The 6,060-nt window shown below is 40.9% G+C and overlaps 1 protein-coding gene across 1 annotated transcript in view; it reads left to right on the plus strand.

Annotated features, from left to right (window-relative positions):
* TNFAIP8 (TNF alpha induced protein 8) overlaps nt 1-6,060 on the plus strand; it is a 122,893-nt gene that overhangs the window by 12,210 nt on the left and 104,623 nt on the right. The gene's annotated exons all lie outside the window — the stretch shown is intronic.

Below are 6,060 nucleotides of genomic sequence, written 5' to 3' on the forward strand. Positions count from 1 at the left end.
TTAGTTTTTTGAGGAACCTCCATAACTGTTTTCCATAGTGGCTGCACCAACTTACATTCCCATAACAGTGCACGAGGGTTTCCTTTTCGCTACATCCTTGCCAACATTTGGTATTTGTGGTCTCTTTGATGATGGCCATTCTGACAGGTGTGAGGTGATATCTCATTGTGGTTTTGATTCACATTTCTCTGATGATTAGCGATATCGAGCTTCTTTTCATGTGCCTATTGGCCATCTGTATGTCTCCTTCGGACAAATGTCTGTTCAGGTCTTCTGCCCATTTTTCTATTGGGTTGTTTGGTTTTTTGATATTGAGTTATATGAACAGTTTTCATATTTGGATATTAACCCTTTATAGGTCACATCATTTGCAAATATTTTCTCCCATTCAGTAGGTTGTCTTTTCGTTTTGCAGATGGTTTCCTTTGCTGTGTAAAAGCTTTTAAGTTTAATTAGACCCCATTTGTTTATTTTTTTGCTTTTGTTTCATTTGCCTTAGGAGACAGATCCAAAAAAATATTGCTTTGATTTATGTCAAAGAGTGCCTATGTTTTCTTCTAGGAGTTTTATGGTTTCCACTCTTACATCCTTTACTATTTTGAGTTTATTTTTTTATATGATGTGAGAAAATGTTAGATTTTCTTAACACTTTTCTTTAAACTTTTTTATTGTAAAATAAAACACAAATAACAACAAAAAAACACACTTATAACAAATGCACACCTTAGTGAATTATTATAAGGCAAACACTCATATAACCATCACTCAGGTCAAGAAATAGAACTTTGCCAGCTACCCCAAAAGTGCCTTCACATACACTCCCTAATCACATTACCCTTCCTTCCTCCAAAAGTAAATGCCATCCTGACCTTTATAGTAATCACCTCCTTGCATCCCTTTATGGTTTTATCACCCAGGTGAGCAGCCTGATACACTGTAGTTTAGTCTTACCCATTTTTTAAAAAACTTGTATCTTTTAAGTCTCTTTTAATCTACAGATTTCCTTAGCATCGTCCCTCATTTTAATTATTTAAAAGAATAATTTTTTTGTGGGGGGGCTGTTTGATCTGTAGAGTTTCCACAGTCTTATTAACAAGAAAGATGCACACCCCCCCAGGTACATTTCAAGTTATTCCTTTGCCCTCTATTTCCTGCATCTGGGTCCAGAGGATTGATAAGACTCAGGTTTGATCCCTTTGGCCAGATTACAGGTGCTGTTGTATCCTTTTATTGGAAGGCACACAACGTCTGTTTTCTCTACTCTTTTTTTTGCCTTTAGAAGCTGTTGATCCTCAATGTCTAGACCTATTAATTCATTGGAGATTGCAGAATAGTGATATTCTAATTCTACCATTTTGCTTTACTTTATTAGCTGGAATAATTTTATAAAGGTAGACTTCCCTTCAATCTGTTATTTGATTACATAGTGGTACAGGTCACATAGAAAAAACAAGGTAAATGCTCAGTTCTTTCCTTTGATTTACCCAGTTTTCGAGAATTGGTTTCCTGTCATTCTCAGAAGGTGACCAATGGTTTTTTTAAATTGGTATGATCATGGAATTAAATATACTTATTAAGACTCAGATTGTCCCATCTTTGACCAGTGGGAGCTTCTTCATGTTGGCTCCTAGGTCCTTCTGACATGACCTTAGCTTCTGTGTTATCTGGTGTGTTAAGGTGATCCAGGCCTGTCTTGTACATTTTCTGCCTAGACCTGGATTCAAACATTTCTTCAAGAATCCCTGGTTTCTTTTAATGAGAATGGTGTTTCAGGACCATAACCCAGGCACTAGAGATGTGCATTCACTGCAAGTGGTCATTGTTTCTAGGCTGTTTCATTGGTCAGAGCTGAGGAAATACACATTCACACACACACACACACACTCACTCACTCACACACACTCACACACACACACATTTACATACAAACATATGTACACATATAAAGATAAAATACTTTGTGAGTTCATATTGATATTTCCAGTCAAATTCGAGACTACGGGGTTTTGTTTAACTTCTTCTATGTTACGTTTATATTTCCTTTCTTTCATACTTAGAATCTTTGCTTTTTAGTCCCAAGGGAGATAGAATATCTTTTAATTACCCATTGATTACCCTGTATTACACATACACCAGTCTCTAAGTAATCAGCTATGATTAATGAAAACAATAAAAATAATTTATTTGGCATATGCCCTACTCATTCTTCCCCAATTTTTTTTATGGTTGTACTATATCTGCATTGTCAGATCGTATAGCCATTATATACTAAAATATCTCCCATTCAATGCACATTTAGTCTTATTTCAACAGGTAACTATATATGTCATGCTTATCATCAGTCCTCATATCATTGTCTCTACAAATTCTGATTGAAGCTGTTTCTCTAGTGGATTCCTTAGGTAGGGCTTATGGGAATAGTATTCCCTAATTCCTTTCTTCCCCCTTATTTATTTATTTATTTTTGGCTGCATTGGGTCTTCGTTGCTGCGCGCGGGCTTTCTCTAGTTGTGGCGAGCGGGGGCTACTCTTCGTTGCGGTGCATGGGCTTCTCATTGCGGTGGCTTGTCTTGTTGGGGGCTCTAGGCACGTGGGCTTCAGCAGTTGTGGCACAAGGGCTTCAGTAGTTGTGGCACACGGCCTTAGTTGCTCCACGGCATGTGGGATCTTCCCGGACCAGCGCTCGAACCCATGTCCCCTGCATTGGCAGGCAGATTCTTAACCACTGCGCCACCAGGAAAGCCCTCCCCCTAATTTCTTGATAAAACTTTGTGACCTTTATACTAAAGGTCAGTTTTGCTGGATAGAACATACTTGGCTCACATTTTCTTTCCTTGAGGATCTTAAATATGTTACTTCATTTTCTTCAAAGTATTGTTGTCAAAAGTCTGATAATGATGATAATCTAATTTTCTTAGCTTCTATAGTTTGCTTTTGAGAGCATCCACTATACATCTTTTTCCTTCAAGCTACTGTCTATCTAGCATTTCTGCACAGTGAGTAGTGAGCTTGTATGTTACCAAATCCAAGTTTATGACTCGGTCAACCCTGGTGCCAAATAATTTCTCTCTCCTGTTAACCTAGAATGAGCCACTTGCTCTTAGTAACTGTAGTTTTTTATCTTTGTAACCTCAGCTGTACCTTGTAAGGTGTACAGAGTTAGCACTAAATATATACTTGTTTATGACATAAGTGAAGTGGAAGGATGTGGGTTTTTTCTCTTTCCTTTAGCCTGTTAGGAACTGCCCCGCCCCTTTGACTCTTTTCCTCCAATCACGCGCAGCCTTGCCTCAGACACAGCTGTGCTCACAGAGGCAGGCTCTTCCCTGAGCAGGTGTGTGGGCGCTGCACCCGTGGGACTTTGTCCCCTTGTTCACTGTGTCAAGTTGTTAGACCATGTTCTCATGGTACTGCTTTTTCAAGACGAGCACACTAGGAAGCCCTGTCTCAGAGTGTTGGCTCCACACCAGATGCCAGCGTGGTCCCCACACCTGCTTGCCCTCTGCGTGGTCAGTACTTTGACTTCTCCTTGTAGGTGTTACGGCCCCGGCCCCTGGCATATGGGGCCCAGACCCCCTCCTCTCTGAGGATGCTGGGGCTGCTGCCTGCCCTTTTCTTTCTTGGCTGACCTTTTTCCCCTTCACTGCTTGGTCACCAAAACCCATGGCAGGACATCATATTGGGAACCCTCACCCAGATGTGATCCCTGATACACTTTCTTCAACATACACACTGTTTAGGTTTCTAAATGTAAATTCCAGTTGATTGGCATGCATGCCACTTTGGCCAAAGCCTCTTCTGCTTGCTGCTTTACGACCTGGATCAGTCACGCATTTTGTTTATCCGGTGCATTTGTGACCTTTGACCTCTGGTATCTCACACTTCTCGGAGCACTATCATATGGGCATGACCTTGCCCGATTTTAGGCCTGGCCTGCACTATAATCCAGTGATGTCCCTGCCCTGGCTCTCTCCTTGTTAGGTCTTGGCCTGTGGCCGTGCATTTTTTTTTTTTTTTTTCCTTTCTTCTTGAGTACCTCAGGGCCAAGAACATTGTGATAGATGGCTTTTAAAAACATTCGCCTGCAAGAGCAATGATGAGAGTAGTCCAGAAGTAATGGAATAGTGGCTCTTTCCAGATGGGTGTGAATGCTGAGGTGACCTCTTATTTCAGGTATAGAGAAGAAGTGAAGCCCCATAGCCTTGACCACACCAGGGAAATCTTTTTTTTTTTTTTTAATTAATTTATTTATTTATTTATTTTTGGCTGTGTTGGGTCTTCGTTTCTATGCGAGGGCTTTCTCTAGTTGCGGCGAGCGGGGGCCACTCTTCATCGCAGTGCGCGGGCCTCTCACCATCGCGGCCTCTCTTGTTGCGGAGCACAGGCTCCAGATGCGCAGGCTCAGTAGTTGTGGCATACGGGCTTAGTTGCTCTGTGGCATGTGGGATCTTCCCGGACCAGGGCTCGAGCCCATGTCCCCTGCATTGGCAGGCAGATTCTCAACCACTGTGACACCACGGAAGCCCCAGGGAAATCTTGCTGGTAACGGAGAGTCAGTGACATGGAAAAGCCACCCATGACATGAGAAATTTCTCTGGTTGCCCCACTTTTCTGTTCTTGGTCAAGTCCCTGAGGTGAGAAACTTACAGCCAGGCTTTCCACTCCTGTGGCTGGGCCCATGGGGGCAGCTCACCAGCCTGACCCACCCTAGTGAAGTTTTTTCCCAGACCTAGTGTTTTGTTTTGGTTTGATTTGGGGTTTTTTGGAGGTATAATTGACATATACCATTATATTAGTTTCAGGTGTACAACATAATGATTTGGTATTTGTATGCACTGCAAAATGATGACCACAATAAGTCTCTAGTTACCATTGGTCACCTTACAGAGTTACAAATTTTCTTTTTCTTGTGGTGGAAACTTTGAAGGTCTACTCTCTTGGCAACTTTCAAATATATACTACAGTATTATTGACCATAGTCACCATGCTGTACACTACATCCCCATGACTTATTTATTTTACAACTGGAAGTTTGTACCTCTTGACCCCCTGCCCCCTTTATCCATTTTCCCCACCCCCTCAACCCTCCTCCCCTCTGGCAACCAGCATTCTGTTCTCTGTGTCTGAGTTTAGTTTAGTTTAGTTTTGTTTGTTCATTTGTTTCGTTTTTTAGATTCCACATAAAGGGAAATCATATAGTATTTGTCTTTCTCTGTCTGACTTATTTCACTGAGCATAATGCCCTTAAGGTCCATCTGTGTTGTCACAAATGGCAAGATTTCATTCATTTTATGGCTGAGTAATGGTCCATTATATATATATATATATATATATATATATATATATATATACACACATACATATACATACATGTATGTCACATCTTCTTTATCCATTCATCCATTGATATCTTGGCTATTGTAAATAATGCTGCAGTGAACATAGGGGTGCATATCTTTTTGAATTAGTGTTTTCATTTTCTCCAGATATATAGCCAGGAGTGGAATTGCTGGGTCATATGGTAGTTCTGTATTTAATTATTCGAGGAACTGCCTTGTTGTTTTCCACAGTGGCTGCAGAAACCCAGATCTAGTGTTTCAAGTCTCAGTTGAGACAGTCCTGGGAATGACTCGTTTGCTCCTAGGAATCTCCATAAGCAAATATGAACTTGTATAAAAATGTAACCACTGTCTAGTCTGCTTTTGTTAATTCAGCAGAAATCATATTGAAGACTTTTTCTACTCCCAGCTGCCTGTGTTTTTGCCTTTTGCCTCTCGTTGGCTCCTGGTGAGCCAGCTGTGGTGGTAGAGGCTCAGTATTCACTGAGCACTTACTATGTGCCAGGCATTATACTAAGCTCAATAAATGTTGAGCCTCTACCAAATCCTACATTCTATCATTATTATTCCCATCTTAAAGATGAGGAAACTGAGACCGTAAGAGTTTAAGTCCTTACCCAAGGCCAAAAGCAAAACTGATATTCATATCCTTTGGTTCTTAACCACATTGCTGTACTTCCTCATGAAGAAACATAGGCTCAACAAGGACCTACTGTATAGC

The sequence above is a fragment of the Balaenoptera borealis genome, assembly GCF_965194805.1.
Source record: "Balaenoptera borealis genome assembly, chromosome: 2".
Classification (NCBI taxonomy): domain Eukaryota; kingdom Metazoa; phylum Chordata; class Mammalia; order Artiodactyla; family Balaenopteridae; genus Balaenoptera; species Balaenoptera borealis.